General features: G+C 46.6%; 1 pseudogene; it reads left to right on the forward strand.

The window, feature by feature from the left end:
* The window catches only part of LOC146187378 (uncharacterized), a 289,128-nt pseudogene that overhangs the window by 45,052 nt on the left and 219,268 nt on the right, over positions 1 to 24,808 (forward strand).

Below are 24,808 nucleotides of genomic sequence, written 5' to 3' on the forward strand. Positions count from 1 at the left end.
CCTTCCTTCCTCGGACGCTATAGACTGGAGAAAAATACAAACACATTCCCTAATCTTCAAAATTTAAATAAGACAAGCCCAACAAAATACACGAGTTACTGTCCTTGGTGCGGTGCAAGCCCCACACTCTTTCACATCTCTTGGGAATGCCAGGACAAACCTGACCCAACGTTAATAGTGCCCTGCCCGACACACGAGCAGTGGGAGGCGGCCCTGACCAGCGACAACCTGGACCAGCAAGCCTGGATTATACAGCTAGTCCGCAAGTCAGCTGCTGCCAGCGGAGCCCTGGACTAGGGGCACCGACCACCCAGCTCCTGCGAATATTTACTGATTATATGCTCATTAAAAGTTTTCTCTCTCTCTCTCTCTCTCTCGCTCACAAACAAGCATTTAACGCCGCGCCCGCCCGTCAGATGGCGCCTGGTGTCGAGAGTATGGGGATGACGCATGTGCTGTATGTGGAAACACCAGTGAAACAATTGACCATATTATAGTCGAATGTAATGGTATCCATCCGGAAGTTGGTGCAGGCGCAATCAATGTTCCTGAAGGTCTGGGGATTAGGGATAACAGTGGCCGGGTGAATAAACCGGCGGTGGAAACTAGCAAAAAACGACTGGAAGATTGGTGGTTTAAAAGCAGAGAAGTGACATAATGTTAGTAATGTAGGAACAAAATTTAATAAATAGAATGATGGTTTAGTTAACCATTCTAAATCAATAATTAAGATATAGGGAGAAAAATGAGCATGACAGCTAATGCTACCACCCCGTTTCAAAGGGGACGCTCCTATATTCCATCCATCCATCCATCCATCCATCCATCCAGGAGCGCGCTAGCATCTTGCTTGTTGGGTGAAAAAATCGCTTACTAGTTTTACAAAGATCGCGTCAAAAGCTACGCGAAGCTGCTTGGGGCGACTATATGTATTCAGCATATAGGGGCCTTTGCTGTTTCTGTGTTTTGGTAGCAATTTTTTAAAAGTTCAATATCGCTGTCTAGATTAAGGTCTACAATTGATTGCAGTGCATGATTTGTGGACCACGATGCATGTCGATGGGTTTGTTTGATGTATTGAGTACTCTTTGATCTTGACCTCCCTATTCACGTCTTGCAGGGCTATTTGCGCATATGAGCATAAGAGTCAATGTATTGTTGTAATGTTTCCCTATTATGCTGTAGTACCTTGCAGTTCCATTTTAGATTGGTGACTTTAGGTCTTGGTTGTGGCACCATGTTGAGGATTAGATATAAGTCTTGTCCTGTGTTGCACCTTAAGGTTCTTGATAAAATGTAAGGCTGCCTATGCGACGAGTGCCCATTTTTCCGTGTAGCTTTTTGGCCTTGTTTAGAGAAACGTCCCAAAATTCCTGAATTTTGCGGTGAATTCTAAATTATATGCGCTTGCATCCTTATTAAAACTTGTTCAAGTTTTTCCATCATGGGCTTGATAACTGATTCTAACTTGCTTTTCATTGTCGTCTAGATCATAATTTGCAATTTATTCTCCATGAGCTCTTGGACACTGTTTTCCAAGCGGGTGATGCGGTCCTGGGTTTGGTGTTCTTTGTATATTGCGGCATGGGCACCTGCTGTGCTGGTGCCTGCGGTGGTGTCTCTGGTAAACTCGTTTGCATCTCAGAGGGCTAGTATTTTACTGCTGTGGGTACGGAGGATGTACAGCCTGTCAATTCTTTAATAGTACCGCGAGAGCATCGACCGAACTGCTTGTTAGTGCCTTATCGAGGCGCGGAGCTGCGAATTCACCGAGGATAACTTCGCGCGCACAAGGTTGCCCAGTCCACGATCGTCGTCTGCTAGGCTGTTACAGCTAACGGGACGCAACCCGAGTCATGTTCGTCCCCTCAGCCTCTACTGGTGACAGCGGCGACAATAGGAAGAAAGAGCACCAAAAAAAAGAAGCCGTGTAAATCTGATATAGTTAGAGGCCTGTCGCTCGATTTTACTCAGCCGCAAAATGCACTACGAAGGCATCATTGGTGATAATGCAGCTGCGGTTGCGTATAAATTGCAGTCGCCCCGTGGAACGTTCTTCATTAATTACCTAGGAGCAAGACAAATACCACCACGCATCCCGGAAAACCAGGAGGCTTATGTAGCACTGGGTACCGCGGAAAATCTCAGAAAGATTGCTAATTGTGTGAGAAGGGCAACAGTACATAGGATTATTTAGGCCTTCTGTGATGAACGACGGATTGGAGATGCACCCAGGTGTTTATCCTGCAAAAAGAACACCACAGTAAGATATGGCAATCGTTGTTGGAGCTGCTGTGAATCTATGACTGCGGGCCAGATAAATGACATTGTGGGCTTGGACACAAGCGGGTAGCTTGTGCGAAACCGGCTACGTGAAGCAAGACACGAATAGATATGCGGCTCAAACACCATTGCTTTCGCCTGCTAGAAAGGCCTAAAGGCTGCTATTTGCACAAGAGCATCGGGATTGGAGAGCGGACAACTGGTGTCAGGTGGCATTCACCGACGAGTCCACGTTCTGTTCACAGTGGAGCCAGAAGCAAAAAGTCTACCGTCCACCTCTCAAAATGTATGCCATGCACGGCTTGTGCGTGACAGTAAACCATGCCCATGGTGAACTTTGCGCTCAGTTTGATGTCACCCACAATTGAACATTCCTAACACTTCTTCCGCCAACCTATCCAAACCATCCTTATCCAAGAAAATTAAGTATTCATCAACGTAGCGAAACGCTACTATACCGAACGCATCCAAACATGGCTTCAATGCGGTGTCAACTTGTTGTGTCTGCGCGTCGTCGATGTAGAAAAGATGTACGCGCTACTGTTAAACTGTTAACTTTGTTTATTCACCAGACAAGAGGGTGTGCATCGGCCGAGGCGTAAACCGAACTGCCGGGCGAAAAAAGGAGGGAACGGAGGCCGAAGATGGGGATGGGGCTTGCTTCCTAGAACTAAAGAAGGGTGAGGGAGCCCGCCGTGGGGAGCGCCCCGCTGGGCGCAGGCAGGCGGCGAGTTCTCCCGGCGAAGCGCGAAGAGGGTACCGGGGCCTGTCCACTAACGCGCACTGCTCCACGGACGAGGACACAGCACTTCGAACACAACACTTCCTTCCCCCTGAAAAAGTAGCCTAATAGCTTGCAGGGGGTCGGCGAAGACGCGCTGGCGCTGTGCGCACAGGGAAGAACCACTTGTATGCTGGATGTTTCTCGCTGTGCTTTATAGGTCTGCCCTGGGTGCAGTCTTTTCTTCTGTGGAGAGATGCCAGACTATGTCCAGACTATGTGGGAGGATGGTTCAGATGTCCTCGCTGCGGCCCGACCTATCTCGAAAGACGTCGTAAATCCACGCAGCTGTTTGAGGTGTAAGCGTGCCACTGTTCCATGTATGCTGACGAGCCAGGAGCGCAGGCCTATGCATCTCACAACAGTAGCTTCCTCCCAGCGTGGTTTTCTCAGAAACTGGCGGGCGAGTACGCGCTGCCCCTCAACAAGTGTCCCGCAGCGCGGAATCGGTTTTTCTTCCCGGATCGTCTCCGTTTCTGGCTCGGGGAAAATGAGCTGCGTTCGCATTTCACGCTCGAACATCATTTTCGCTGGGGTCTGGCCTGTCGTGTGCTGCTTGAAAAGAAAACTTGCAAGGCGGTGCTGCAGCGACCCTGTCTGGGATCTCTCATGGGCACGTTTTCGCTCAGCCTCGTAGCGTTCGACTTGTTCTTTTGTCTCTGGGTGTTAGGGGGCCAATGTGACTGATGAGATTCCGTTGTCCCGATAAAACTTGAGAATCTCCGCCCACACAAACGGTGTTCCGTTGTCCGACACCACCTTGCGGGGAATTCCGAACGTTGCGAACAGTGATCGGAGGTTGTCAATGACTGCTGCCGAAGTCGCCTGTCGCATTTCCCTTATCTCAAGCCATTTGGTGTAGGCACGAGGAAAGTGCAGCCTTCAATTAGGACTGCAAAATCAATGTGCAGGGTGTGCCAAGGTGTGTGTTGCTTTTCCCATTCTGAGAGAGGAGCTTTCGGCGAGTTACTCCGGCTGCTTTGGCAAGGCTTGCAGTTTCGGACTGTTGTTTCAATGTCGTGGTCAATGTTAGGCCACCACACGTAACGTCTGGCTCACATTTTCATGACAACAATTCCCCTGTGTCCAGCGTGGATGAGAGACATAGCTTGTGCGCGTAGCTCTCTCGGAATCACAACTCGGGATCCTAATAGGATGCAGTCGCGGTGGGTGCTCAACTCTGTACCTCGCCTGCGGTAAGCGTCGAAGTTGTCCCCTTTGAGTTTGTGCACGTTGTCTTGTTGAACAGCCATGTAAACTTGGCGGGGAGTTTCGCACTTCTGCGTCGATGCTGAAACTGTGCCTGCTGTAAGCGGAGGTTCTGGCAGTGCTTCGAATATAAGAACGTCTCCGAGCGGAGGCGGTTCGCCAACTGTTTCGTTCAGTAGCAGGCGGCTTAGCGCGTCGGTATTCTGATGTTAAGTCGCATTGCGGTAGACCAGCTCGTAGTCGTACGCTGAGAGCTTGATGCACTAACGTGTCATTCGCAGAGACAATGTTGGTGGCATGGGCTTTTGTGGCCCCAAAATGTCCAGTAGCGGTCGGTCATCCGCTATAAATATCACCTTTCGGCCGGCAGTGTACTGGTGAAACTGTGTCGCCGCATAGACGATGGCTTGCCCTTCTTCGTCCAATTACACGTAGTTGCGCTCCGCTCGTGACAACGTACGTGAGGCAAAAGCAATCGGGGCCTCCCTTCCTTGGTCGTCAGTCTGCGAAAGAACCGCGTCGACTCCGTACGGAGATGCGTCACATGACAAAAGCAGTCGCCTCTTTTCGTCGTAGTGGATGAGGACTATACACATTCGAAGCAGGTTTTTCAGGGCGCCGAATGCTTGCTGATGGCGTGGCGACCATGTCAATTTCACATCTTTCCGCAGCAGCTGGTATGAGTCGTTGGCCACAGTAGCTATTTGTTCTAAGAAACGGTCGTAGAACTTTAAGAGTCCGAGAAACGCCTGTAGCTCCTGTTTTTTTGTTGGTGCCCGTGCTTCGATGATCGTTCTCACTTTGTCTTCGGTCGGGTGGATGCCTTCTACATCAATTCGATGTCCCAGAAATTGTACCTCTGACACCGCAAAACAGCATTTCTCTTTGCTTGAACGCAAATTTGCGTTTGCTAGCCTTTCAAGAACGTGCTCCAGGCGTGCTGCATGCTCTTCCGTGGAAGCGCCACTTATTATGACATCGTCCAGGTAGACACAAACTCCTGGGATTGCCTGAAGTACTGTCTCCATGAACTTCAGAAATATGGCCGGAGCCGCAGCTACGCCAAAGGGCAATCTCTTGACCTTGTAAAGGCCTTTCAGTGTGTTTATTGTCAGTAATTCTGATGTCGGTTCGCTCACCTTCAGTTGTTGATAGGCCTGGGTGAGGTCTAGAGTGCAGAAGAATCTTGCGCCGCGTAGTACACTGAACACTTCTCCAGGTGCCGGCAGAGGGGAAGACGACGCTTTAGTCGCAATATTTACGGTGCTCCGGTAGTCTCCGCAGAGGCGTATGGTTCCGTTCTTATTGCGAACTACAACCAGTGGTGTGGCCCATTGTGAATGTTGTGTCGGCTCGATGACACCTTGCTGCTCCTGTTTGTCCAACTGCCTTTCAACTGAAGCCCTGAGAGCAAAGGGCACCAGCCTGGCCTTCAAAAAGTTCGGTTGCGCGCCGCTTAACAACTCCAGTGTGACTGGGGACCCTTTATTTCCTGGAATCTGTTCAGAGAATACTCTCGTATTTCTCCTGAAATTGTTCAATCACGGTGTGGCTCGGCGTTTGGTGTATGCCTCATAACGTCATCCCTAATGGAGAAAATCAGTTTCTTCCTAGAAGGCTTGATCCTGAGTCCTTCACAACAAGAAGAGGTAGCATATGGGTCTGGCCGTTGTAACAAACTCGCACGTTGGCAGAGCCCAATAGTGGCAGGTGCGTGTCGTTGACACACACCACGACAGGTGCGACACGCACCACGTTCGAAGGTGCGTGTCGTCTTGTTGCAAGAATGGTGGGTCTGATGGCCACGATGTTGGGAACGTGTCCTCACTGATCAGGGTACAGGCTGCGCCTGAGTCCACCTCGAACTTAATCAGTTTGTGACTTACTTCAAGCTCGGTAAAAATATTCGGTCGCGTGCCGAGATTCACGGCGTTAAGATCATACAACACTGATGATACTGCGGATGCTGATGTTGCTCCTTGGACATCTGATGGCGGCCTATTCTCTGAGGCTTCGACGCTGTGGTTAGGCTTTGAATGCGACTTTATCTTAACAAACTTCCACTTTGTAATGCACGCTTTCTCAATATGCCCTCGCTTGTGATAACAATTACACGTGGCTGACTGGAATCGGCATCCCTGGGCGTTGTGTTGGCCGTCGCACCACCAGCAGTGTTGTGTATTCTTCACCGATTTCTGAACAACAGAATATTTGCGTATCTGGTTGCCTGTGTGATGTACCAACTCGGTGTTCCGACGCATTTCACTCTGCTGGTGACCGGCGCACTCCGCTCGCACGGCGATGTCGTAAGCTTTGTTAAATGTGAGGTCCCTCTCAGCGAACATGCGCTGCTGTAGTCACTCGTCACTGAGTCTGCACACAAATCTGTCACGTAACATGACGTCCAACAGAAGCATGGTAGTGTTAGAAGCTGCGTCTTCATGCTGCCTGGTAGCTGTCCTGGCTGTGGTCAACGTCCCAAAATTACAGTCAGCTGCAAGCTTTTTGAGCGCGGCTACGTAGGCGTGCACAGTTTCGCCTTCCAGCTGATCTCGTCGCTGGAAGCGGGCTCGGCTGTAAACTTCTGATGGCCTCGGGTCGTAGTGCATTTGAAGTGCTGAAACAATGTCTTCGTACGGCACTTCGGCTGGTCAGCTTGGCTGAATAAGGGCGCAGACAGTGTCGCAAGTCTGCTTCCCTCACAGCGTTAGCAGGTTCGCCCTCTTCAAGGCTGGGTCTGTGATGCTGTTAGCCTCAAGTAGAACTTTAGGCGTCCAACCCACGACGATCATGGTGAGCCGTTGAATTCTGGTATTAACCCTCGCGTAGCCACGGCTTGTCGATGACGTTGCGCAGCGCGGGATTAATCCCATCCTCAGCGCCACTGTCGTGTTGCGCGTCGTCGATGTAGAAAAGACGTACGCGCTACTGTTAAACTGTTACCTTTGTTTATTCACCAGACAAGAGGGTGCGACCAGCTTCGGCCGAGGCCTATTGCAAAAACCAGCGTTTCACAGCGTCTTCCAGTGCGAAACCAATAAGATTTTCGCGCTAGTCTTGCACTGGATCTGCTGGGCATGCTGGAGGTCTGCGATGTTCACTGGAGCAGTAACGGGAAGACACTGGTTGCACTGGTACGATGGGAGAAAAACGCTGGGATTAGCTTTTTGACTCTGGGTGCGTCACTGGCATCCGCGATGCACTGGGAGAAGCGATGAGGGCGCACAGGTCCCACTGCCCTAGAATAGCCATTGCGGCCTCCAGCGTCGACCGGAGTAGCATCCCTCAGGGGCCAACAGGGCAACAGCGTACTCGCCATCGACCGTCGGGGCGCATGTGAAAAATATGGTTCAAGCAAGCGCTTTTCGCTGCGAAGTCGTTGCGCACCTGTAAGAAAACAAAGGCAGTACCGTTTTTCTAGAGTTTCCATCTTTCTATAGGTCGTTTCGAGCATTTCGAGACCACCACCGCCGCGCCTCTGATATCTCATGACAAACTGACAATTAACGTAAAACTAAAACTGGAATTGGATAATGTGGGCTACCATGCATAACAAACTTCACAGCTGATCTTAAGGGCACTCTAACACAATTATCACTGCCAAACTATTCAATGCTGGCTCAATCGCAGGCTAGCGTAGCCTGCACCACGGCTCGGTATAAACAGCGGAAAACAAAATAAAACGAGAAAGAAAGTAGTTTACCGAGCGATGGGCCCATGAGAGAAAACAATTGGCAGTGGCTTAGCTCGGGTAAGCCTGGTAATTGCGAAAACAATAGCTATGGCTACGCCTAGGATCAGGTGGTGGGGTAGCTCGTTGTGGTGCTTGTGGTTATGCTTATGGTTATGCAGTGATTCACTCTGGCGACGGCATATGGTTCAACTATTTTTATTGCGGGGTGCTGCCTGATTATTCTATGTATAACTAGTAGCGAGGCAAGGAGTGCCGTTGCTGCAACGATATACTTTGTTGTGGGTGAGGTTAAGGCAGAATGTACCACTGCCGCTCCGGCATCGGCTGCAACGGCATTCTTTACGCCAGCAGAAATGAAAGCATCCCTTGAGACTGCGTTGGTTCCACCTGCCGCTAGGCCACCTTCTATAGCATCGAACGTTGCACCCCCGGCGGTAGCTGCGGTAGGAGCAGGAGTTAGGCCGCGCTTGGTAGCTACCGCCTCGCGAGTTGACGGCGCGAGCTGGACCGTGTTTTTGCGGCACATGGAATGACGTCACTCTGGCTGTAGCGCTCCCTCACGGAGGGAGCGGGAGTTAGGCCGCGTTTGGTAGCTACCGCCTCACGAATTTACGGCGCGATTTGGGGCCCCTGTTTTTGCGCAGGTGTGCTTGCCGGCGCGCCAAAGGTCACGCTAAACGTCAGTGGTATAGCTACCGCCTCGCTACGCGAAGCGCTGAAAAGTGAAAGTAGTATTGCTTTCGCAATGAAAAACAACATGCAGCGCTTGTAATGCATAATATTTTGCGTGTTTCTCAAGCTGTTGCGCTCCTTCTTACTCTGCGTATAAAGCAGTTGAGCCCTCGGTCATCGCAACGCTTCCCGAAATGTGTACATACAAATAAGGTTTAGTTACACGCCAAATAGTGTTATCGCTGCTGCGCTTGCCGGTCTTGAATCTTGGTAGCACTTTTTTCCTTGAAGGTTAGTACTAAAGCTCCGCGTTCAGCGAAACTTACGCCCACGGTAGCAGCGCACCACCGAAGCCTGCGTTGGTAAATTTGCCCCCGATGTCAAACTCCACATGTTAAAATGATTCTAGTGCAAACAATAGCACGAATAGGCATCCAGAACATTAGTTGCAAGTCGTAAGAGCAGCCAGCAAGCTCCAATCCCAGGTAGCACAAAATGTGGAGCCCCAGTAGGTCCGATGAAAGCAAGTGGGGCTGGGGCAACCATCATAAAACCTGCAGCGGTCTCCGATGGGGTAAGTGTGGGCAAGCCCAATTTGGGCTTGCCCCTGTTCCTCCTGCATGGGTCCCATAGCGGCGTTGCTCGGGTTAATGCAGAGCACATTCCTGCATCCAGACCGAAGGGTCCATTGTCGGATATTAGGGGCAATCCAACCTAAATGTGAGCTCTTTATGGGAGAGCCCACATAGACCCGAAATGAGGCCGTCCCCTAAAAATCTTTCTGGGACCTACATCGGCCGTAGTGGGGCAAGAAAACGGTCATGCCCACATGCTGCCCCAGTCGGCCCTTTGTAGGTTACTTGAGGGCAGGTGAAATATGAATAAGAGCTCAATTTGGGCAAGCCCTCGTGAAACCCAAATGAGGCAGCCTTGGCTAAACCGCTTTAGCTCCCACATAGGCTGTACTGGGGCTGGAAGGCGGGCGTGCGCGCATGGTACCAAAATTGGTCCCTTGTGGGAAATTTGAAGGCACGTGCAACCGCAAGTGGGCTCTAGGTTCAAAAACAACGCCCAGCCCAATTGGGGCCGCCCGCACAAAACTGCTTTATATCCCACATGTGCCTTAATAGGGCTGGAAGGCGGGCAGGCCTGCATGATACCAAAATCGGTCCCTTGTGAGGAATTTGAAGGCACGTGCAACAGCAAGTGGGCTTTAGGTTCAAAAGCAACACCCAGCCCAATTGGGGCTGCCGACACATAACCACTGTAGGTCCCACAACGGCCGCAATGGGGCTAGAAGGCGTGAGTGCAATTGTGTAATGATTCTTTCCCACCTTTATTTGTATTTTATGCTGCCCTATATTACTATCATAGTTGATTTGTATAACAGTTGTTGCCATGTTTAGTCGGTTAGAAATATTACGTGGCTTTACTTCTCGCGCTAATACATGGCTTTACTTCTCGCGCTAATACAAAAATACTAATACATACTGATTGCTAACTGTTGTTCCTAATGTGGTTGCAGTGGATTGCCTACAACACTCAGCACAAAATTACTGTTTAGAACACACATCTCCATAGCCTGAACAAGATGTACACGAAGTCATTTAGGCTAGGTTAATGTTAAGAATTATTGTAAAATTTAATGTTTGGCTGTTTATAAAGGGCAGACATGCATAAAATAATTACCTAATTATGTGCATAAAATATGATTGAGAAAACTTGGACAAGGGCTCCCCATCAATTTCCTACGTCGGACCCCTATGAGAATAATGTGGACAAGCCCAGGTGCGGCTTGCGCCATAGAGCCCGCATCGGTCCAATGTCATTATCTGAGGGGTTAACCGAAATAAAAATAAATGCTCATCCACAGCGGCTGCTCGAATCTGTCCAAAGTAGGACCATCGTGGGGAGTTGGCGGGATGTGCCCTTTTGGCAATGCAGGAAAAATGTGGGCAGCCCCGCAAGGGCTGCCTGCATCAGTCCCTAGTGGGGCCCATCGGGGCTTTGTCGACAGCCCCCTTCAGGCCTACGTCGGCCCCTCTTGCAGCACCCACATCGAGCCCACCGGGGCTGTCCGGCATTGTCTACATCGGACCCACCAGGGACCCCCCTTCATAGCCCACTTTGTGCTACCTGGGATAATCAAGAAGTGTTAGTTGTTAGAGCGGCAGCAGTGGCCTATAGACTGCGAAACATGAAGTCCAAACCTTATAAATGCCGTCATGGCATAAAATGCAGAAATGTTTAAAAGCATTCCAGTTTCACCGTGGTCGAGCGGTTAGCGTGGACAGCTAGTGATTGAATATAGGTGCCCAGGTAACCGAGTTCGAAGCGCGCTGTGTCACTGTTTTTTTTCTTCTTTTAGGGGTTTTTAATGTACCTAACTTGCTTCGTTACTTTTTAATTTTTATCTCAGGCCTCTTTTTCTCCAGGCGAACAGTGCGGCCAGCATGGAGCGTGCCAGTATTCCGCGTCCCAGTGCACCCAGTTTCAAGCGTCATACTGGGGCCATAATCAGGTATGGCGCTGGGGCGCTGGGACCCAGTGGCACTGGGTTTTGCAAAAGGGGTAAGCCGAACTGCCGGGAGACGAACGGAGGTAACGGAGATGGGGATGGGGCTTGCTTCCCAGAACTAGAGGAGAGTGAGGGAGCCTGCCGTGGGGGGCGTCCCGATGGGCGCAAGCAGGCGGCTAGTTCTCCCGGCGAAGCGCGAAGAAGGGTGCGGGGCCTGTCGTTTGGCGCGTACTGCTCCACGGACGAGGACATAGCACTTCAAACACAACTAAACTTTAGACAAAAAATTGTTGTCTGTTGGCAAGGTAGCATGTACACCCAGACGTCAGGGGCATGCCTAGGGTCGCAGGTCGCTCCTTTGCTCAGCGACACTTTTCTGTCTAAAGTTGACACCGCATTGAAGCCACCGCCCGTTTGCCTTAATTTTAATCTCGTTCAACTAATATCCAAACCAACCCATGTAACGGATGACTGCGCTAACATTTTCGACCTAATATTAACGGATAGCCCTGAATACGCTCGTTCTATCACCTATCTACCAGGTATCAGCGATCACCAAGTCATACATGCCGGCTTCACGATTAAACCATCTTCACGCGCAACATGTAAGCGAACAATCCGACTTTACGATAAATGGAACTATATTGCTATAAATAAAGAACTTCGTGCATTTTTACCTGATTTCCAATTTAACTTTCATCAAAGATTCGTCCACGAAAACTGGTTCATGTTTAAGAGGAAAATTGAAGATTTGGTCGATAGGTTTATTCCCAGCATAAATATATTAACTAACCCTCAAAACCCTTGGTTCAAAACGCACTCAAACGTCTTAAAAATAAAAATAAGCGTCTTTTCCGCTCGGCCAAGTTACGCGCTAGTCTAAGCGCTTGGAACAAATATCACGCAGCTGAAAAAACGTATTTACTAAATATTAGAGAAGCCAAACGCACCTTTTTTCAATACCGATATGCATGAAATGTTGATTACTAACCCCCGCAGGTTCTGGCGAGTCATTAACCCCCAGCACACACGCACCATTTCCCTCACCGACGAATCTGGTGCTACCATCTGTGAAACTGAATGCGCCAACATGTTCAACACAGCCTTTTCATCCGTATTTACCAATGAAACCGATCCGACATTTCCTCCAAGCCCGGCTATTATCCAGGATACCATGCCTGCTCTTACATTTTCTTCAGCAGAAATTTCGTCCGTAATAGAAAACAAACTTTCATCCTCGGCTGGAATTGACAATATTAGTGCAAAAATACTGATTAACACCAAAGATATATGTTTATCCCTGATGTGCTTGTTATTCACTCAGTCACTCCTCACAGGTCAACTGCCCAAAGAATAGAAACATGGCAAGGTTGTTCCAGTCTACAAATCAGGTAACAAGAACTCACCACTAAATTACCGTCCCATCTACCTAACTAGTATTGCCTGAAAAATCAGGGAACATGTCATCTATACCCATATCATGGCGTTTCTTGATTCCAACGATTTTTTTTCCATCCTGCTCAGCACGGGTTTCGCCGAGGCTACGCCTGCGAGACCCAACTTTCTACATTCGTTCATGACCTGCATGCTAACCTTGATTCTAACCTACAGACTGATGTCATATTTTTATATTTCGTTAAAGCTTTTGATAAAGTACCCCATAAACGCCTACTGATAAAACTTTCTCGATTAAGTTTACGCCCCGATATATTAAAGTGGATTGAAGAATTCTTGACTAATCGATCTCAGTTTTTCTCCGTTAACAATGTGAACTCTTCATTCGTGTGTCGTCTTCCATTTGTCTCTGTATATCAAGTAGCACAGTATTCCACAGAATGATCAACCAACTGGCCCCCGTGTTTGCATTATTGGCATTATTAGTGAACTCTAACTCACTCTTAGTAACGTCAGGCGTCCCCCAGGGGTCTGTGCTTGGCCCGCTACTCTTTCTCATATACATTAATGATTTGCCCTCAAACGTAACATCTAATATACGTATGTTCGCTGACGACTGTGTAATGTATCCTACTATTCTCACCACCGCTGACCAATCTTCTCTTCAAAACGATCTTAATGCTGTTGAGGACTGGTGTAACGAGTGGCTAATGGAACTGAACCCACGTAAGTGTACTCTTTTGTCTATTAACCGTCGCCGTAATCCTCTTGTTTTCCCTTACGTAATCTTTGAAGTTCCCGTACAACTAGTTCCATCATATAAGTATTTATACATAACAATTTGAAGCGATCTTTCTTGGAGTATGCATGTTACTAACATATTATCGTCAGCAAACAGGAGGTTAGGTTTCCTAAAACGCCATCTTCATCATGCTCCCGAACACGTAAAGTTATCAGCCTACAAATCATTCGTCAGGTCCAAACTAGAATTTGCATCGCCCATGCGCAATCCTCACAATCTTACCTCATTAGTGACAACAAATCTATTCAAAATCGTGCAGCTCGCTTTATTCATTCATCCTATTCTTATGACCATCAGCGTTTCCTCCTTAAAAACAGCATCCGGATTGTCCACCTTATCGCTCCAACGTTTTTACAGCCCTATGCGCATCGCCCCTTATATTCTTCCCCCCCGCACGCATGTCTCATCGCACCAGCCATCAGCTACAAGTTGCCCGTCCACGTTCACGTACCGTAACGTTTACAAATTCCTTTTTTCCTCGAACAGCTGCAGACTGGAACGGCCTTCCGGATAACATCGCTTTCATCACTTGCAGACCACAGTTCATCGAAAATGTCAACACTTTCCTGTTATTGTGATTATGTATTTTTACTCTTGCCACCCCTTATGTAACACCCCTTTTTAGGGGCCTTTAAGGTAATAAAATGAAATGAAATGAAAGGTTTGAATGCCTTCGGTATAATAGCGTTTTGCTACGTTGATGACTACTTAATTTTCTAGGATAAGGATGGTTTTGTTAGGTTGGCGCAAGATGTGTTAGGAATGTTCAAAAAGCATGGTCAAGGCCTGTCTTTTACGTATGAGTTTCCTAAAGATCAACATTTACAGTTTTTTGATTTGGACCTGTGCTTTGGAGACGAGCACGTGTGTTGGGGCTACAGCCTTAGGTCAGGGAAGCCACTGCTTAGCTTTGAATCGGACCATTCGAGGTTGGTAAAGGATGGGTTGCCAGTCGAGTGCATCAAGTCCGCATTACGTAAATCTTGCCATCACCGTGTTGAGGATGCATTCTCACAGCAAATTTGGAAGTCTTTGGCGGCAGGCTTTCAAACTGTACATCTCGCTCGTCTGTCAGACCGTGTTTTAACACGTTCGAGGAAGAGCAACACGGAGCTGGTTGAGGTTGGCGTGGCGACGCGGCGAAAGAAGGTGGCTGTCATACCTTACCTCCATGGCGTTTCGCACCGACTAAAGAGATTTGCGGCAAGGTACGACGTTGAAGTTGTATTTACAGCAAAAAACAACAAAGGAGGCTTTTGCGCCAGAGTTAGAAAGGGGCTCGAGAGTGTAGCTCGTGATAGTTTTCGTTGTGCAGTGTCACATAAGAAAAAGTTCACCACCTGCAGAAAGAATGTGGCTTATCACATTCCGCTCAATTGTGACCGGTGCTACTACGGGCAGACAGTGATGTCTGAATGTGTGCCTGACGGAGCACTCTAATTCTCTGGGAGGGAAGGCGAATTGTAATCTGGTGCTACATGTGCAATCCCGGCAGTGTAAATCGGAGGATGACCCGTCTATTTGTAAGCCTGATTTCAGTAATAGGGGTGTAGTTTACAGCAATGGTAAACAACTCTGTCGAGAGTTGGTTCAGGCCGTTGCTAAGGCTGAGGACAAGTGTGTGGCTGAAGCATATCAGTTAGCCTTCATTGTAAGGAATTCGCTCTTTTAAAAAAGTTGATAGTTAGGCCATCACTCTGAATTTTCGTCTTCTCGTTTTCCTGCCATTTCACCGGTTGGGTTGTGCGCGCGCATTTCAGACCGAGTCTTTGTTGTCTTCTTTCCTTCAATAAACATCCAGTTATTAGTCCAGCTTTGTCTTGTTCTCTTCTTTCCTGGGTCTATGTATACGTTCCATTCCTCTATCTCGAGATGGATATTGAATTCCGTAACCTTGTCGAAAACTGGCACTTCCACCTGCGGTAGGGATACGATGCGCATCCCTTCCGACTCATACCCCGTGAGGGTCGTCATTATTTGCGGCAGGGCCGATGCCGAAATGTAAGGCCTAGCTACTAACTCGATCTTGCTTAACTTGCCATCCTTTACCAATTTAGTTGAAAGCGTTGATGATGAAACTACTCTGAACTTTCTAGACACACAAAACATAAATGGTGCCTTTTTTGAGCCACTAACAGCAGAAGAGGTTTTTCAGTGTTTAAATCGCCAAAGAACAGTAAAGCACGGCATATAGATGGACTTCAAATAGGACCTATTAAGTTTGTTCTCGATCATCTTGCCTCAGATTTAACTAATGCATATAATCTGTGCATATCCACAGCTGTTTTCCCGGCAAAAATGAAGGTTGCAAAGTTGACGGTGCTGTACAAGTCGGGAGACAAAATAATTTTTCTATTTACCGACCAATCCCTGCCGGGGTGGCGCAGTGGTTATGGCGCTCGACTACTGTTCCCAAAGACGCGGGATCGAATCCTGGCTTCAGCGGCCGCTTTTCCTGGAGGCGTAAATCAAGGCGCCCGTGTACAGTGCGATGTCAGTGCACGTTAAAGAACCCCAGATGGTCGAAAGTTCCGGAGTCCTTCACTACGGTGTCTATTATAGCCATAGTCGCTTTGGGACGGTAAACCCCCCCACACCAAACCAATTTACCGACCAATAGCAATACTGCCGGTTATTTCGAAAGGTGTGGAAAAAAATTATTTAAAATGAGGTACCAGCGTTTTGTTACAAGTGTTCTATTGTAAAGCCACAACAGTTCGGCTTCCGAAAACACATGCCAACTGAATTGGCTCGACTGACGCAAAAGAATAAATACTTAACGGATTTGAAGAAAACTGTTTCACTTTGGGTATCATCGGGTATGGGTATCTTCTCTGCTCCTGAAAAGTTGTCGCGGCTTTGACCTAAGGTGAATGGGCAAAAGAGTGGCATTGATGCATGCACGAAGAAGCACGACACCTGCTTCGTCCCCTGTAGAACGGGGGTAGTATACAAGATTTCTGTGTCATGTGGAAAAACCTACGTCGGACAGACGGGCAGGTGCATAAACGACAGATTGCGAGAGCACCGAAGAGCAGTAGGATCCTTTGTAAACAGCAGTCATTTAGCCTTGCACTGCAGCCGCTGCCCTAGCTCTACCAGTCCATCATGCACCCCTGCGTTGAGCGACACACGTGTGCTGCGCAGCTTCAAGCAGCAGTTGAGCAGGGAGATATTTGAGGCCCCTGAGATTCACAATTAAGGTGATAATTGTGTTGGCAGTAGCTCGGTTGTGCTGTCACCCAAAGAGCTGGAATTATTAGAGGAGAATGACACGTGGCCATAGGTGATGAGGCTCTAATCTGTACGATAATGCAGAGGCGAAGGTTTGGGAGCATGCGCTCAAGAGATAACGTTGTACAATTTTTGTATATTTTGATCTTACGTCCATTAAACTATCAGTTGAAGTTCAGCGTTTGTTCTTGTCTTTCTCCTTTAGTCCTGTCTTTAATTTTACGTTGTCAAAATATGCACTAAATGTATATGATCACTGAAAACATTTTTTGCTTCTATTTTCACTGCCACAGATTGATAACGATAACTCGTAATTTGATGCGTTACTCGTTTTGTCACTACACAAAAAACATCCTGTCACGCTCCCAATATAAAAAGTACAATACCTGTGCAAGCGAGAAGAAACCAACCCACTGTCAGTGTCAGAGTCTGTCCCTCACGTCGTAAGCATGCCTGTAACCAAACGTGGTGCAAACGCACATCAAATAACAAAATGATAACTTTTAATGTGCCATGCGTTCATGACATTACCAATATATGAGCAGAGGACTGACTAATTACCTAATACTAGCATGCAGATAATCCACCGTCGGCTCTACTGCCTCTGTACAGCGTTGAGTTGCAGCCAGTGTGGGGCAAGCCACCGAGTGGGGAATTCCTGTCGTCTTCAGATCTCCAAGTTTCATCAACAAGCGTTCCTTGCCAGTCAGTGCTATCAGCTGTGCCACGCAGATAATACGCTGAACGAGAGAGAGCAAATTGTTTCGACAGAAAATTATGTAACTCAATAAAGCCGAGTCTATTTTCATCTTGTTCTCTTCTTTCTCCTTGAAAGAACAGCGCAGGACGCTCCACCACTGCATATGTTGACTAAGGCAGTTTCTGATACTACATGCCACGCAGAGGCACGCTGAAGAGGGGACCTCTTCAGCGTCGGTTGATCGACCACTGGAGGCACCTGAAGCTTACACAGCTGGGTGGACACCTGAAAATTTAACACTGAGTAGAGATCAATGGCAAGGGCTAAACAAGTCAAAGCTAGATATTAACCTGTGTAGCAGACAGCACAGTAGTCCGAACAGCGTGTCGGAAATAATTGGGGGCTTCGTAAAAAAAAACTATCATGTCAATTTGTGTTTCTAGTGACTAATGATTGATTGGTGCGTGGTAGGCAATGACGGGTTACTGGAACCATGGCAGTTGATTCTTGAGAAATGAAAGAAATGAAAAATTGAAAAAAGGTGGCCGAAGGTATCAAAATTTTCAGAATGAAATACGAGTGAGTGATGATGTTAATTAAAAAAATTTGAGTGATTGATAAATAATTGAAACTGAAAATATTAAAAATGGGCTTTCTAGGTGTCAAAATGCTCAGAATGAAAAGCTAATGCATGGTTATTTTAACATAAAAATTTAAACTGTGGAATTGACTAAATATGTGAGACAATTTAACGAAATGAAATGCTGGAAACATTGGGATTAAATTGTGGCGGAGCACTCTGAATGAAAAGTCAATCTTAATGTGAATTAGGGAAATGGGAAGTGTGTAATTGATAAGACAATTTTTCCAATAATTGATTTGTGTTTCCCACCTCAACTGTGTTTCCCACCTCAATTTTCCAATAACTGATAAAAGTTAAAGATGCATTCAAGATGTCAAACTCGAAAGAATGGAAAGTATGTCTAACGCTAAGTATCAGTGTATGATAAAAATTAACTAATGTAAAAAGTGAGCAAACAATGGCCGTGTAAGTGAAATGCTATCACCTCATACCCTTAATGATGAAGCTCGAGTACCCACCAAACTTTTACTCCACCGTTCTTATGGAATACATGCAAGCGCAGCAAACACCTTCGTGATGTCTCAACCTTTATGCAATATTATTGGCGAAAGTTGCCCGGTCAATTCTTTAGTACCCCTACAGAAGCGTCAAACCAACGGCCCTCCATCGCTCTGAGCCAAAGCGGAGAAAGAAGAGGGAATAAATTTGTCAAGTACATTGTGGGAACAATGCACTTGCCAGTGTGTGAAATTACGTGATTACCTGTAATCGTTTCAGCTTTTGTTGGGACCAGAATGTATATTTGTCCAGGGATTGTAACCGAAACGAATCCGCAGGCTGTCCAAACGCCAAAAACAGAACTGCAATTACCGTATTGTGCCACCGACAGCTAAGAACCTGAAAATAAATTAGTTCAGGAATTATACGGTGAGCATGTAGACAGCAGTTGTCTTCTGTTACGGTGTATGGATTTGGGTAATTCTTAAAATTGCTTTTACTTGGCAGTTTGGGCAAGTGGGTGCTCTGGTGGATTTCTTTTTATTAACTTTGTGTCCCTTTTTGACGATTCAAACCAAGAGGGTATAAGATACACATGAAGTCGTTCTCAGGTAACTACACAGAGAGAGGCAAATAACATGTATCCACCATTTAGCATGATTTTAATGAATGAACAATGAATGACTACTCACATGAAGGTTTTCGATAACATTAACCGACCTGCTTGACTCTTTACGATAATTATATAGCCATTGGAAAATACAGACTTCCCTTCAGAATTTTCACACTTCTTTATCAAATAACGACACTACTCTTACATATGTGTCTTGCTCGAGAACGTTTATTTAAATTAAGCAGTGGAGCAGTAATGCCAGCTATGGTACGAGTTAAATGTATAGGAAATTTATTTACTGGTTCGTTCATGCTATTGAAATGTTTTGTGCGCCGATATTGAGAATGTTCGATTTGGCTTACAAGATTTAACGTCGCAAAGCACCTCAGATCATGACTCGTACGCTGGCTCAACTTCTGAGTCATCGCACCAGTATTTCTTCCACGGTGTCTTCCGGGAGCTCTGCCACTTCTTCAGAACGATCTGGAGCCACGTTGGCAAATCTTACAATCCAGACCTTAACTAGTAACTTAAACCACTGCAGCGAGCCTTGGGAATAGTTTGACCACTTCGTTTATTACAACAATACTCATTTTAAACAATTATTCAAACTTACCGTTCCATCAGGCACTTGGTAGTCGGACTTTAGAAGCCCGTTCCGCAAACACTTGATCAAATGCGGAAAATCCGACAGGACGTAAAGTTGGCGAGCAGAGTCGACAGACAGGGTGCACAGCACTACACTTAGTGCCGGTCAGTAATGTAGAAATGCCCATTTTGGTCCAGTTTTATCGATTCCAGGTTGTTCGATCTGAAGTAATGAAATTACCTGCTGTCCAGCCTTTTCTGCAAAATTACGGCTTCGACCATAATTTTCGCCACGAGACTGTCTTCTACGTTTCCTCGTGCTGCAAACGATCAAGTATTTAGGTTCATTTGCCTACAAAAGGAATAAACATGACCATGCCGTGGTCAAAGACTTCATGCTTGTCTTTTGCTGAGGTGAAGGGGCCAAGGTCTACAAAGCCATCCACGTGACCTGCAGTGGTCATGGAAAGGTGTTCCGATAGTTTCATCTCATCCACTATCGGACCGCCGTGACATGAAAAATTATCCAGTGAGGAGGCTGTCTTGACCACACTTCAAAAATTTTGTCACTGAATCCATATCTAGTCCTGTAGAGCTCCAGGTACTTCCTAAATGTTGACTTACTTGGCAGCACCAGGATATTTTCCTTCCATGAATGTTCATAGAGCTTTGCACTCTTCAACTTCATAATAAGGCATTCAAGCACCCACTCATTTGAATACCTCATATCTTTATTGCTTTTACGTGATGAAGCTCTAAGGATGTGAAGTGCTGCCTCACGCTGTTTCACGGACAGAGTGGCTATCTTTGCTGTAATTTTGGTCTTCTGTAACAACTTTATTTATCAGAACCCTTTCATCCAACAAGTTTTTTCAGGAAGGCGGCATTGTTTCTAAGGAGCGCTGTCGTCCGCTTAAAGGCCCACTGTCCATCCTCCGGTCGAAAATATTTTCTTCCCCAGTGACTGTTTGACTTCGCCCCCAGAACCCAAGGCCGCAAAAATGTTTTTGAAAAGAGTAGCTAATAACGCAGTTACAGCCCCCCCCCCCCAATAACCCAATTCTGTCGTGTTTCTCTCCTTCCGTTCCCTCGCAAAGGTTTTACACTCTCCTACCCGGTCGTCTAGCCTCCGCGAGACAAATTCCCCTTTGTCCTCCGCGTTTGCGGGAGGTGGGGCGTAGCACTCCGCCTGCGCGAAAAAAAAAGGCGAGGGAGCGCGCGCCTCTGTATTCAGTCGGGCCGTCTCAAGGGAAAAGCGCGCAGCGAGCGGTAGACAGCGATTCTTCACCCTCAGACAGCGAGACGAGCCAATGGACGTCGTTCGCGGGATGTACGTCATTACTGTGGTTCGACGGGCCAGCGCAGGAAACGGGAAAGCTGGCTTCCCGAAGGAGAGCATGAGAGAGCTTTGATTTGTATTTTCGTTGCTTTGCGGCGCGCGTGTCACTGTAGCATTTTGCATAGACTATCTCCGGTACCTGATCAAAACACTGGGCTCCTTCGCCTGAAAGGTCCTTCCCTGGACAGCGGCCCTTTAAGCAACATGAGCCGACGTGCAAGGGCTGTTCCAGTGGACACATGCACAGTAGTGCTCAAAGAATTTCTAGTAGCAGGTATTTTCGAAGGCTCTTGCATTCCACACAGATCTGTTCTGAAAATTAAGGAGATGAGGAGCACATAAGTAAGAAAATGTGTCATCAAACAAGGTACCCCTGTGCGTAAACACAACACACACGTCGCCGAAGGTGAACTAGCAGAACAGTTAAAGGTAAACTGTTAAACGAAAACAAAATATTTAACCAGCTCACTGGTCATTATCATTCACCGGCCTTCTTATGTCCTTTAACACTGCTATAGCAACAGCGCAGAAGCTTACGCGATACCTCAAATAGATTATTTTTATTGTTTATCTTAAATTGTTCATCATCTCTGCAGAAATAACCAGTATAAAAGACGAAAAAATTAAGCAGCACTGCAGAACCTACATTGGAGTAATCTGAAAGCATGGAGGCTGCTTCTAGTTGCTTAATTGACTTCTTGTTTGCCCATTTTAGTCCATGGTACTTTCTCATTGCGCACCAATCCCTTCCTATATCCTTTGCGGCTCTACTTCCGGTTGCGCGACGTCTCATCCTTTACGTCACTCTATTTGATGTACTTAATTAACTATTTTCGTCTTTGGTACTTTCAAATTGCGCGTCAATCCTTCCTATGCCCTTTTTGGCTCGACTTCAGGTCGCTTGACGTCGCCCCAATTTAATGATTTAATTAACGATCAGCTAGCACAGAACCGGGTTAAGTGGAGAAATATGGGAGAGGCCTTCGCCCTGCAGTGGGTATAGTCAGGCTGATCATGATGACATATTAACGTGACTCTATTTGACGTGACTCTAAATGTGGCGCCAAGCCATTGACTATTCCCAGGCAGCATTGGCCGACTGCCGACCAATGGCCATTCACTGGTTTTAGGTCGGCAGCCGACCAGCATTGCCAAGGGTGCTCGGCAGGTTGATGGCCCACAGTCGGCCACGTACTAGGTTGGGCACAAGCCGGCCAGCGTCCTCGGCCCACGCCCGCATGCTCGACTGAATGCCAACCTGGTCGGCCAAACGTGCTTGGCAACATTCCGGCCCACAGTCGGCCAGATATAAGTTGGGCAGAAGCCGGCCATCGTCCTTGGCTCGAGCACTTAGGCCTGACTTAACGCCACCTAGCCGGCCAACGTGCTTGGCCGATTACCGGCCCACAGTCGGGCACACACCAGGTTGGCAGAAGCCGACCAGCATTGAAGGCCCAAGTCTGTATTCCATAAAAAAGTGGTAACTGTAAAGCTGGCCTTGAAGGCCTGCCAGACATTGCCAAATTCACGCTTAAGATGCTTAACTGCATGCATAATTAAGCAATGAGAGCAGAACTGCACCACTAAAATATATGATATAAAACAATAGTTGATATGTTGCAGCTAAATTGATCAGAGGCCTCAAAGGTAGCAGCAAGCACTCAATTGCATCAAGCAAATATGAGGCCCAAAAAAACAAATTTAACATATCAAGGGACAAATTTTTTAACTTTGGATCAGCAGAAATCAGCGGGATAGCGCATGGATTGCAGTTCTCTGAAAGCTCTTCTGGGGATTTGCGACTTGAATACAGCAAGCGTACATGCATCATTGTTTACTATGGCACCTGAGGCCAATGATGGGAATATTAAATTATGATCACTATCTTGGCGGATTACTGTTAAAAATTATATGGTTGATAATGAAGATTGGAACAGCACAATGTATCAAAGAGCCGTGATGGTGATGTTGGTACACTGTTGAAAATATGCTATAATGAGAAGACAAATATGCCAAAGCAGTTCAAGTCATGCAACCAATTTTATTTTTTCGTGCTCTTCACCCATTTGCCAACTCAGCTGGCTCCCAAGAAACCGCCTTTACATACCCATGCTGACTTGCAGGCTTCAGTCTGTTGATGCAGTGAATGGCGAGCTTGGAAAAACCGGGCAACGAACTCTGCAGAAAGAACCAAATTTCAACATTAGTCTTATCACGCTTCACCCTAAACAACTTTCCATAGCTCTCCAAGACTACTCAGGAAGGGAATGAGACCCACACCCCATTCACTGCATGAGGACAAAGAAAATCTCCTTGCCTTTCCTGCGTTTCTTGACTGCAGCATAATAATATTATACCCCTTTTAAGTGCACGAGTATAGGGAGTGCCATTTCGAAAGTGCACTTTCGTGCAGGCAAACAATGCAAGTGGAGTGCACTCCATTAGGAGTGTAGTCATGGAATGCACTAACAGCCGACCAGGTATGTAGCCTCACTGAGTGTTTTAAAAGGTACAAATTGTAATAAACAAAAAAGGAGGCAACCTTTAAGCAAATATCTACTCACCTGTGGCTCACGCCACTTGTGGACCCTCGCCCGCGTAAATACACTTTGCCACTCATTTATTCAGTACCTTAATTTCTGCCACTATTATCTCACTGCAAATTAGCATAGTCATAAGCTGCTATGTCATCTGAAAGATCATCCAATAAATAAAAAGCTCTGCTTAACCAAGCCACATCAATGTGTCTGCATGGACTACGAGTATAGTGGCTAACTAAATGGAAGGGTATTGGAGGTTTTCATTCCTCTCGCCCGCCCATCTAAAATGAGAAGCCACAGTTGGCAGCTCTTGCCAAAGCGTCCATGTCACGTGGTAGCCTGAGATCATACAACCCTACAACCAATTAGTGTTTGGACATATCAGCTGCCTGCTACCATATCCCAGAGAGGTGCCTGTGATTTCTTGCTCAGAATGCCAATGCCAGATTTTCTGGAGAATAGTACCTTTATTGCTGTTATGTTTAAACATACAACCCTGCTCTAATTTAACAAAATTAAGATATTTTTTATACCAAAGAGCGAAACATCAAACAAAAACAATAATGCATACAAATATGTTGCAAGGCACACTAACGGTGCAGCATTGCTATTTTCAACGTTTCCTATTTGTGAGCCAATTGCTGGGGTGAACACATGCTGACCAATCTGCTTCCAATCACCATGAAGTCATCATTTCATTCTGGGTTACTGTACAACGCCATTCTTGACAGTCTAAGAATTTGTCTTGGATGGTGTCGACTTATGATACTTTAACAATACAAACTGTTCAGCTTTGTTGTTGTTAAATGTGTTTTTACTTCTACGACATTGATCAGTTTTTAGGAACTGCTCTTTCTTGTATGCTTTTTCAAACGTTCGATTCGTTTTACATTGATATCTTATTTTACAAGTGCATTCACTACTGCATAGCATAAAGTGTCACTCAAGGTGCCAAAGCACACACCCCATAAGTTCAGTTAAAGATGCCATGACATAATAATCAAACATATTGCAGTTTTGGATTTGGGCAGATAATAATGCGCCTTATTTTATTTTCAAGTCTGGGCTCCATAGAGGCATTCTTTTTCCTGAAATATGCAATTGAAATTGAGACTGAACTTCCTCCTACTGACAGCAACCGGCATGTTAAAATTCTCTGGTGACGTCATAAACAGTTTAGCCACCTCATCATCTTCATTGCCAGCCCCAATAAAATGCCTATACACAGCACAATGTTTGTACTTGCTTACAAGCCATCATGACTGGTAATGACATTACTCAACGTATTTGTCAATAGAGCACTGTAACTCTTGCATGATCCATTTCCTGCTTCACATGTACCTTCAGCAAAACTAGTGT

This window comes from Amblyomma maculatum, chromosome 6 (genome assembly GCF_055883805.1).
Source record: "Amblyomma maculatum isolate TAMU_Amacu chromosome 6, ASM5588380v1, whole genome shotgun sequence".
Taxonomy (NCBI): domain Eukaryota; kingdom Metazoa; phylum Arthropoda; class Arachnida; order Ixodida; family Ixodidae; genus Amblyomma; species Amblyomma maculatum.